The sequence below is a fragment of the Pseudochaenichthys georgianus genome, chromosome 6, assembly GCF_902827115.2.
Source record: "Pseudochaenichthys georgianus chromosome 6, fPseGeo1.2, whole genome shotgun sequence".
Taxonomy (NCBI): Eukaryota; Metazoa; Chordata; class Actinopteri; order Perciformes; family Channichthyidae; genus Pseudochaenichthys; species Pseudochaenichthys georgianus.
Genome location: NC_047508.1, coordinates 32,301,918 through 32,312,702, shown reverse-complemented (window position 1 = coordinate 32,312,702; position 10,785 = coordinate 32,301,918). Strand labels below are relative to the sequence as shown.

General features: G+C 43.1%; 1 protein-coding gene across 1 annotated transcript in view; it reads left to right on the top strand.

Moving 5' to 3' along the window:
• The first annotated feature begins 1,172 nt into the window (after window positions 1–1,172).
• Window positions 1,173–10,785, top strand: part of LOC117448738 (tetraspanin-18B) — a 32,910-nt gene continuing 23,297 nt past the window's right edge. Inside the window, exon 1 of the mRNA XM_034086114.2 lies at window positions 1,173–1,425. The gene's annotated coding sequence lies outside the window, so the exon portion shown is untranslated. The remainder of the gene's footprint in view (window positions 1,426–10,785) is intronic.

Genomic DNA, 10,785 nt, shown 5'->3' with positions numbered 1-10,785 from the left:
TAAAGTCAGAATTCAACTTAAAATAGTATGTGCTCTGCAAGTGAGAATTTGAGTTAAAAGATTCACACATGTTGACTTTATTCTTACTTTAATTAAAAGTATTATAGTAACATTTGAACAGTAGCAATAGTTTTGGAAAGTGTATTTTCCTTCTCAACCAGAATTAATAAGGGATTATTATATCTTCATAGTCAATCAGGTAGGACATTTGTCTTCAGCTAACCAAACACAAGAAACAACAACATAAAAAAGCTGACAAGTAGTAAATAAACAAACACATAGAAAAGGTCATGTTACACATTAAAGCAGCTCATGTCAAGGTCTATGGCCGATTGATTGTTACATGACTGAAGAAAATCTTGCACACTGTTGGAGCTACACGACTACTCCACACATTCATTTATTTATTTTAACCAACATTTGGGACTTTACATGATGTTATCCACCATTATAATGCACAGAGAAGCCTGTTCTGAGGATTGTATTGTGGGGTTTAAAAGCTGGAAGAAGCTTGTGACCTGTGAGTTGGAGTCCATTGTTATACTCATATTGATCTGAGTGCTAATTTAAATTGTGATGTAAACACAAGATTGCAATATTCAAAAAGTACTCCTTCATAATATTACACATCAGGTTGTCTGAGAAAGTGCAGTTAGTGTGTGCTTGTTACTATCAATTTATTATTAAGAAGACTTAATAGTGTATCACAGAATCTCAACGTATGATCTCATCACATATGATACCATTGAAAGACAGTAAATGATCAGATTTAGTTATTGCCCCCTGTTTCCAGTCTTTTTTTAGCTAAAAGAAGAAATAAACTGGTTTGAATTGTATCAGGCAGTTAAGGTTACTTCTCTGCGTGACATATTTCATCTTCTACAATCTGAACACCACATTTAATATGGCTCTATACTGAATAAAACAGATACATTAATTATTTTTTGGGAGCCCTTTAGACTTAAATTCACAAGAATAAGCCTCCACTTCCTTTTTACTTATGATTGACTGCCGTTAATAGAGATCAATTAATTATTTTCAGCAGCACTCAATTTGTTTATCACACCGGAGTGACAATAGAGAAGGTAAATTTAGGCGTGTCCTCCGGAGAGAGGCCCCGCCCCCCGCAGCAGAGCAGGCTCAACAATGAAGCGCTCCTCTTTCAGCCACTTCACAAAACTGTTTGCATACCAATCTCCCCTCAACACTGCGAGCCTGGCCAAACTGGGATCGCAGATCTAGGAGCGGTGGATTTTATTAGTTGGACGCTGCTGGGCATAATTCCTCTCCGTGGCTCATCGACATTTGTTCTTTTATTTGACTACTTTCTTCCAGCAGTCCCAGGCTTCTCACATCGGCTTTTTAGAAACATTTTCCCAGGGTCTTGTCACAGAGAGAGGTTCCGACACTGAGCTGCGTTTTGAGGTAAGAAACGTGTCGCTGCTACAAACTTAAATGTGTGTTGAAATGAACAATTTGAATCCCCTGAGTGCTGTGTTGAACGGGCTCGTTATTTAGTGCAGATTGTCCAAGGGGCGATGTTGTGTTTTTGAAATCCGCTACTTTGTTGCTTCAAGTTTTCCATCAGGCGAGCTGCATGAATTAAATGAACAAAGGAGAAATATATAATTGTTTACTAAGACTTGAGTTAAGTTTAGATCAAGTCGGAGTGCTATTTTCCTTTTGAGAATAAATCAGAGTCCTGCACTAAAACTAAATATCCTCAGGTGATTGGATGTGCCATGAATCAGTCAGTGACATGCGGTTAATAGGCACTCTACGGATAATAGTGGGTTATTGTATGAGAAACCTGCCATCAGGGGGAATCCGGGGTGATGTGTGTCAGTCTCCAGGCTGGCACCCTTCCCACGGGGCTCCAGGAGGAGGCTGTCTGCAGAGATGTATGGGGTCACCAGATGGATGTCTCTGCTGTAGGGCAGGAGTTCACTGTCAGAGTGCATTAATCAGAGGGATACATCATCCAAAACCACCTCATCTCTCTGTGTGTCTGTCTGATATCCACTGAAGCGAGCATGACACATTCAAGAGCTCTGAAAGAAAAGTCAATACTTTGTTAACATGCTACAGTTTCATGTGACTTTGGAGGGAATTCAGGGTTCATTTCAAAAGTTTGAGCAGCTAAAAAGTTTCTGCTCAACCATTTCTCTAATAGTTTTAAAACCAGGTTATAATCAGATTTCGCCTGAGGAGATTGGCTCCTAGGGACCCATTATCTCACACCAGTGTCCAGGTGAGTGTGCTGGATTTTCTTGCCTCGAGCTACAGTCACAGCCACTCACTCCGGCTCTCCATCTCCCTGAGGCTGGTGTGTCAGGAGAGAAGAATCATATCACGCCCCAGCAGCTTGGACAGACACACTGACTGTTCAGCTCCTGCCCTGATTAATGAGTCGGGCTACTTTACTGTCTGCTGCATCATGTTGAGATCTCTCTCTTTCTTATTTTCCACCCTCTTGGTTTTTCCCAGACCCCAAATGACTTGGGAGTTATCAGTTAGTTGAGAGAGCAGCACACCAACTGGAAACAGAGGCATGTTTGTTCACTCTGTTGTGGGTGAACATTTGCCTTGTCAAGAAAGAAAAGGGAAAGAGACAGTAGTATTGATGCTTTTGGAGCAGCTGCCAACACGGATGACTAAACTCCGCCTGAAGCCTTTCTGTCCTCAGCTTGATACACAAGACTGTTGGGAAATAGTTTGGGTTGCCGAGACACACAAGTGATGTCTGTGGGATGAGTACAAATGCAAACAACAGGATATTTAAACCTACCTTTTACATTATACAGGGAATAAAGGTTGGCAGCAACAATGCGGATAGTAGCAATTAGGAGGGAGCATGTTTGAGTGAATTCAAATATCCAAGCCAAACTGTTATTTATTCCGCCTACAGACACAAAACACCTGGTGTGAGACTTGCCACTGGTGTTCAGTGCCCTCATTTCAATAGTGCCTCTGATAATGTGTTGCTCTTAGTCACACATTCACAGTGCCAGCGATTACATTTTCAGCAAAAAATAAATGGACAGGAAGGAAATTAAGTGTGAGGAAGAGATTTAAATGGAAGCTGTGTGTGTGCGTGGTGCATTTACTGCTCCTCGGCCTCAATCCTCTGCAGAATTAGAAATGTGTGAATTTCAGTGTGTGGCAGCTCCTGCTGAGAGGGTGACTGCCTTAATGCCGCCTGGCCTGGCAGAGCACCGCTCATTTAAGGCCTGAAATTAATCAATCTGCGGTTCCACATGGTTGGGTGCCTCTGATTTGTGTCTCTTTGCTTCTCTCACAGTTTCACTCTTCCTTTCAAATCAGCTGATGTTCCTCCAAAATAACACTGCTGTTGCTTTGGCCGGTCATTTGATCACTCGCCCTGATTTCACATCCTTGATTCCCCCTACCTCACCACAACCTCTCCCTCTGTATCCTCTCATCTATAATTCCTTCTTCCTCCTGTCCCCATCCTTTCTCATCTTCCCTGTCTTTATCCCCCCCCCCCTCACCCAACCTGCGAATCACGTCTGTATCGATGGGTTCAGAGCAGCAAGGCGGGGAAACGAGGCTTGGTCATCACTCCACGCTCGCTCTCTCCTGTATCAGCCCCACTACAGCAGCAGCGGTCCGTAGAGAGCCCGAAACTAAATGGAGTATCTATTGGCTCAATGAGAAAATTGCTTTTTCCGATTGCAAGAGGACCCTTCATTTAATGTGTGTGATGCGCGGGCCTCAGCTAGTAATGGGTTCAGCATCTTTGTTGTCAGGAGACATGAGAAAATTAAATTAGCTTTTCAGCTGGCAGAAATGATTTACTCTCTGAAAGGTGTATTTTTCATCAGCTGTTTAAAAGCCATGAAGGAGTGTTATTATTATTTATGTCAGCACTGTGTTGTCCAAACCCTGTGGTTTGATGCAGTCTGCTGAAGGGCGGTTTAAACTAAAAAGGAAATGCTGTATAATCCAGTTACATTCACGCATTCACGCATTCATGCATTCCTTTGGCCATTGCGTGCCATTTGGGCCAGGAAGTAGTGAATGACCTAAGAGAGGGCAGGAAGCTGAGGGGCCTCTCTCCGCTGATGCTTCCTTTTTATCAGGAGGAAGCAGGCTGGGTTTGTGCTCAACCCAAGATTTCTTTGTGCTTATCTTGAGCAGGTAAAAGGTATGTATTTGACAAGCTGGGCTCTGCAGATAGCGGACTATCAAACGGGCTCTCGGCTTGGTAGGCGCTTAGTTGAGGGTACACTCGGCCCCATCTCGGGATGTTCAAATCACATTTATCTTAAAATTCGCCCCTAGCCATCTTTTTCTCCGCATAATGTTTTTCAGAACTAATCAATCGTGTCACTCAGGTGTCCATTAAAGGCTGCCATGAGTACCCGTTGGTCATTACACAGACAGGCACACTCGGTAAGTCCCTGTGCCTTTGCCGCAGGGTTTCTTCCTCGCCTTGTGCTCTTTTCATCCCTCAGAAGTAGTCAAAGCTCAGAGAGGAGCTTAGGCTGGCCGGTCAGGCTGGCACTGATAGGTGTGTGACACAGGGCCGACGTGGGGAGATTACCTGCTCTCCTCTGGACCACTGGATGATGCTGAAGTTAGACACATTTCTGTGAGGGTACTGTGATATTACAGTATAAATGAAATGGCATCGATTACTGTACACTATAATGAAATAAAAAGACTTGGAAAAACACATTTCTGCCTGAAAGAAGATTGAATAAGTGTTAAATTAAGGTATTTGTTGTTTGTTTGCCAGAAGAACAAGCACTTATTTTCCAGTAAGTTCACACAATAGCGCTGGGTTGACTCACATTGGGAACCGTGTCGGAGTGAGCAAGAGGAAGCTGATCAGCACCAGGGAGGAAGGGCTCATGTTATGGATGTTTCCACACTCACTAACTCACTAACTAACACTGGAGCTTTTCACTATGGAGGATTTTGGGTCACAGTTTTATCATCTTATAGATAAAGAGCTCTGTGTGGGATTTCTTGTGTAAATTGCTTGCTTCTTCCTGCTAAGGATTTAGATAAAGACTCAATGCTCAGAGGAATCATTTATCGACACAAGTAAAGGATTGTATCTAGTTTGTGAATCACTGCAGACGAGTGCATGTGCGTAGGATAAAGGTCATCACTGTTGTTTTTTCAAAGCACAGTATGAATAGACCCCATGTTTGGGCACCAGTGTCATTCTGAGATGCTCTTCCCTTTTATACACATTTTGGGGATCGTGTTAACGTGTCCAATTCTGCTTGATGGTTCTGTTTCAAACATGCTCCAAAGTTGTTTTGTACTAATAGCATGTGTTGTTGAGATTGAAAGGGTAGAGCTCAATACTTAAAGTCAATATACCATTGGTTGATGAAGATTGTATTGTTGGTGATTTTTAGTGACATATTCTGGGTCCAGCTTGCAAAGATACTCTTTCTCTGTTTTAAATAATTGTACATTGAAAATATGATGCACAAAACGACCAAGCAATCTTAAATTGTCACCATGGGAAACTATAATCACTAGTTTTCATGATTTTTCATCCTTTTGTTCCCCAAACAACAATTGATATCAGATTCAGAGATAATTTAAAATAACTCTGCGAACCTGTGTTACCTAACTCCCTTTTCTGTGTATATCTGCAGAGACATTCACGCAAGTATCCTCAGTCTCAGTCTCTCACTAATAAGGAGGCACACTACTGGAGATACAAACATATTATATATTCTTTCTGGGCCATTGTTTCTGCCTGTCTGTGGCTCTTTGTTCGGGGATCGTACTGCGAGTCGAGCTCAGCCCAGATCTGTTTTTTCAGCCTCTCCCTGTGACTCATTTGGCCTAATGGTTCTCTCTTCTCCTGACTCAGGCATTTTTCTGATGAAATGGGACTCTCTCCCGGCTTCTGGTCTTTCTCTTTTTCTGTTGCCCCAGCCATAACTGTGTCCCGACTCACCTCCACACCACCCCTCGCTCCTCTCGCTCCTTCATTATTACCAGGTTTTCCTTTTCGAACACTCCTGCTCTTTCCATCCACTTTTCTCTGATGAGAGAAAATAGCTTTATAGGAATGCCCTCATTATTCGTACAGGGCTTTTTTTCTTTAACGTGACTTATTTCATTACTTGAACAGCGCTGTGTTTTTATTTCATCTGCTTAGAGACCATCTAAATATCCTGTTTATTTTTAATCACTGATGATGGGCTACACAGTATAACGTGATATGGTAATTGTTACTAGCAAACACACACTTGCTCTCACCACAAATTAATTGGGTAATATAAAGACCACAAATGGTTGTAGGAATGGACAGTAGCTTGGTAATGCTGACCCAGATAATTAGCCCATTATCATTTTAAAACAAATGAAGTGCATGTTGGGAGTTGGAGCTGGATGTTCGCTCATTAACTCCTGATTGGTCGTTTTGGAGAGATGGTGCTACATCAGATTTATGGACACAGTGATGACTGTTAGTTGGTTTATATGGTGTTTTATATGTTTTTTTTTTACCATGGCTGAATTATAGAGCGCAGATTTATTTTGAGCATGATTTGGGTTTGCATCCCGGTCTGCTAATAACACTTTGCCGTTACATTCAGTGATAACCGTACAAACCTAAAATACACAAACATAAATGATGTGCATTAAGCTTTCACACACACACACACACACACACACACACACACACACACACACACACACACACACACACACACACACACACACACACACACACACACACACACACACACACACACACACACACACACACACACACACACACACACACACACACACACACACACACACAGACCTCAAATTGAAATGGGGTTGTTTCATATTTATTGTATATAGGTCTCATATCTGCTTGAATCTAGGTTAAATGTTTTGCATTGAACTTGTAAGCATGGCACAGAAAAACCTTCTCTAAGCAGAAATAGTCTTTGTGTTTAACTCCAGTAGATGTAACTGGGCTAATGTAATTCTCCTTTTTCTTCATTGCAATCTAAAATGTGCATTTATTTTTAAATATAATGCCAGTATTGGAGTAAATGCCTCTAAAAAAAACCCCATTATTTTTCTTTCCGCTAGACTGGCTGGCATTGCTGTGTTTGAAGCCCACACACCTTGTCTGCAGCGTAGCTCCCTGCAGTTCCTGTGGGATAACAGCGATGTTACAGTCACTCCCACAGAGCGAGACTCGCCACAGGTCTATCAGACATATGGGCTCCTTGTCAGCCTCCACAGCATCAGGGGGACAGATCAGTATTTGATTTTTTTTTAAAAACACAGCAGGGTCCAACTTTTACCTGGGGAAACTTGGGGGAAGGGCGGTCTAATGATGTCTCTCCTGCCAGGATCATACGCCTCTGAGATAAACGCCTGTGTTTCATTTCAGCTTGTTAAAGAACAGGAACTGAAAGTCTTTAGGGCTTATAAACTAATAGCAGTGCAGATGAGGGCCATCTGTCTGTTTGCATTTAGAGAGTCTCTTGTGGTTTGCTTTCCTTGAGTGATAATGTTATCTAATCTCACCTGTGGTTACGGCACATAAAATCCTCCATTATTAAAGTGTGACACAGGTGTTGCTTTTTTTTCTCCACGATTTTCTGCTTGTGTTCTTCCATTGTCATTTGGTTTATTGCCCACAATCACAGCGTTAGACCACATGTGGTTGAAGTGTGAAGCACAAAGGGGTGCTGAACTGTTACGGACAATGCAGCCTTACAAGCTTATTGAGGTTGTTCAAGCAACCCCGGCATCCTCCAGCCATCCAGACCTGTGTGTGTGTGAAGATTTCAGCAGTAGTTCTTGGACATCTTCCCTGTGTGCTCCTTATGGTGATGTCTTTTAACAGCAGTTCATATGCACACGCTGTAGACATTTATTTGTACTCCTCAAAGGGGAAAATAATTAGACATCCAAGACCGAGCGCCTCACTGGCTCATGATTATTTGATGGTGCTTTATGACATTTTTAGCCCACCGCCACTTTAAAAATCGCTCCTCGAGACGGCATTTTTCGGGTCACTGCGCAACAACACGGGCTCTGTCCTTTGGGAAAACAGTCGGTCAATGCCAGGCGATGTGTTGCGACCACAAGCAAACCACACTGCCATTACTGTATTACCAGTGGCTCTACTTTAACAAGACATTCTTAAGAAGCTATGGTTTTCTAAAAAGAGCAGAGCAAAAATAGACATGTGGTGGTATTTTCTTCACTGTAAAAGTATTTTGCTAATAGTTATTATTAGGGATGCTCCGATCGCCAATTTCGGGGCCGATCGCCGGAATCAGTATCGGCCGATGCCGATCCGATTGAGTGGGCGGGGCCTAAATGGAAGATTTAAACATCACTTTAAATCTTCCATTTAAAGTGATGTTTAAAACTTAGTTAATGCTCATTCACTGGAGCTTCCACAAACAACAATCAACTTAATTATTACATTCAAATGATGTACATTATTCAAGTTTACATTCACTTTGGATAATAACACGGGAGAAATTAGCAGAAGCGCTCTCTTTTCCTCTCTCCCTCTCTCTCTCCCCCCTCTCTCCCTCTCCTGACAGCCTGTCAGTATCTCATGCAGCTCACTGATCCAGTAATGAGTGACCCGACAATGAAGAATACATATATTTATAATAACTAGTTTAGCTTGTTCCAGAGGTAGATAAAATAGCTAAGTGTGTTAGGTCTAACTCTTACGGCCCGTCTACACTACAGGCATCGACAAATGCTTTCAACGCTTCGCCCATTCACTTGAATGGGGTGACGTAGAAGAATACTTCTACGTCGCCGAACTGCATTGTGGGGAGCGGAGCATGGCTTTGCAAGCATCGTGAGCATCAAAAGTTGAGCAATGTTCAACTTTTGATGCTCCCGATGCTTTCGAAGCTGGCATCAGCCAATCAAATCCCGTTTATGCAAATCCCGCCAGTACAAGCGCTAGCCAATCAAACCGCATGCAAGCTGGGAGAGCCAGACCGCAGTTCATTTCCTCATATTCCAAATGAGAAATTGCGGTAGCAAATCACCCGGTTCTTTCCGACCAGAACTATTTACCGCGATACAAACCGGAGGAACCAGGCATGGAGGGAGGTGGCAGAGACAGTGGGTGAAACTGGTAGGTTTTCGCCTGTTTGGGGAGTTTATATCCAGTTTACTTCGTTTTAACATTGCTATTGCTTTGTATGTCGGGGGCGGGAGATTTATGTGATTGGTTGTTGGTCGCGTTGCTCGCAAAAAATCGCCAAGCTTCAGACACGCCCAGCTTCAAGATTTGTTGATGCCTGTAGTGAATACGGGCCGTTACGGTACGTCCACACAGCAGCTTTTCAAAAATCTTGAAAATCTTGGAGCTGGGCGTGTCTGACAGCTTGGGGATTTTTTGCGAGCAACGCGACCAACAACCAATCACATGAATCTCCCGCCCCCGACATACAAAGCAAAAAACCCCGGGGATTTTATGCGAGCAATATATATAAACTCCCCAAACAGGCGAAAACCTACCAGTTTCACCCACTGTCTCTGCCACCTCCCTCTATGCCTGGTTCCTCCGGTTTGTATCCCGTTAATAGTTCTGGTCGTAAAGAACCGGGTGATTTGCTATCGTAATTTCTCGTTTGGAATATGAGGAAATGAACTGCGGTCTGGTTCTCCCTGTGTGTGTGTTTCGCTGCGCTTACCGGTCCGGCGGGCGGAGCTGCAGGATTTCTGCTTCACACACGTTGCATACCGCTATTTTACTGTCTTTTTCGGACACCTTAAAATAATGCCAGACTGGTGAAGCCATTTTGGCGAGCTTGTTTTGCCGCACACAGAGAAAAGTGTCATGTATTTTACGTCATGTGATCGGCTCTCGCGATCGGCATGTTTAGAGAGCACCGATCGATCGGTAGAGAGTGAGTATCGGCCGATCTCCATCGGTGAGCGATCGAGCATCCCTAGTTATTATGGTAAACACATGCACACCATGAAGCATAATTCAATTTTCCCTAATCCTCACTTCGCTCATCTTCTTTTCTTCGAAGCTTAATGAAAAAAGAAAAATCCACAGCATAGAAAAGCTAGCCTCTGTTTAACCATTTGAAGTATATTAAAGGGATTTTCATGAAAATGTATTTCAGTCCGTATGTGTCTGACAGAATCCAGGGATCACCTTCCCATGTGTTTGTCAGAGATAGCACCGGCACGGCAGGTGTCTCCGGAATGTGAAATTAAATTGGCTTCAGTGTTCATTGATTTAGCCTAGTGCAGATGCTCCTAGGAATTTAATTTTCAGTCTGACATAAGGTAATCTTGGATGGCTTCCCACTGATCTGTCACAGGGTGTCCGCGGGGTCTTAAAAAGTATTAAAAGTTGATAAATCAATTTAGCGAAAATTAAAGCTATTAAAAAGTATTAAACGGCATTTTCCAAGGTATTAAGAAGGTGCACAGCAACGACAACATGAAACACCCTTTAATTTACTGAAACAACATGTCGGGAAACCCCCTCAAGGCGGCCCCATGCATAGCGTGCCATAAAATGCTGCTTCTTATTTTAAGTTTCGTTGCCTTGCTCCGCTCTGTGGGGGGGGGGGGTGGACTACCTGAGAGATATACAGCAGGAGAACACGCCGTCCACCGCGGAGAATAAACAGAAGGACAACCATGCTCCGGAGTCTTCTTCGCTGCTTTTGGTGTATTTTGTGGCGGCAGCAGCGCCACTTACAGGCCTGGCATATGTACTACAGCGTTTCCAGCATTTCCAGCGGTCTAGTGTGAACGGACACGTTAATGAATCGAATG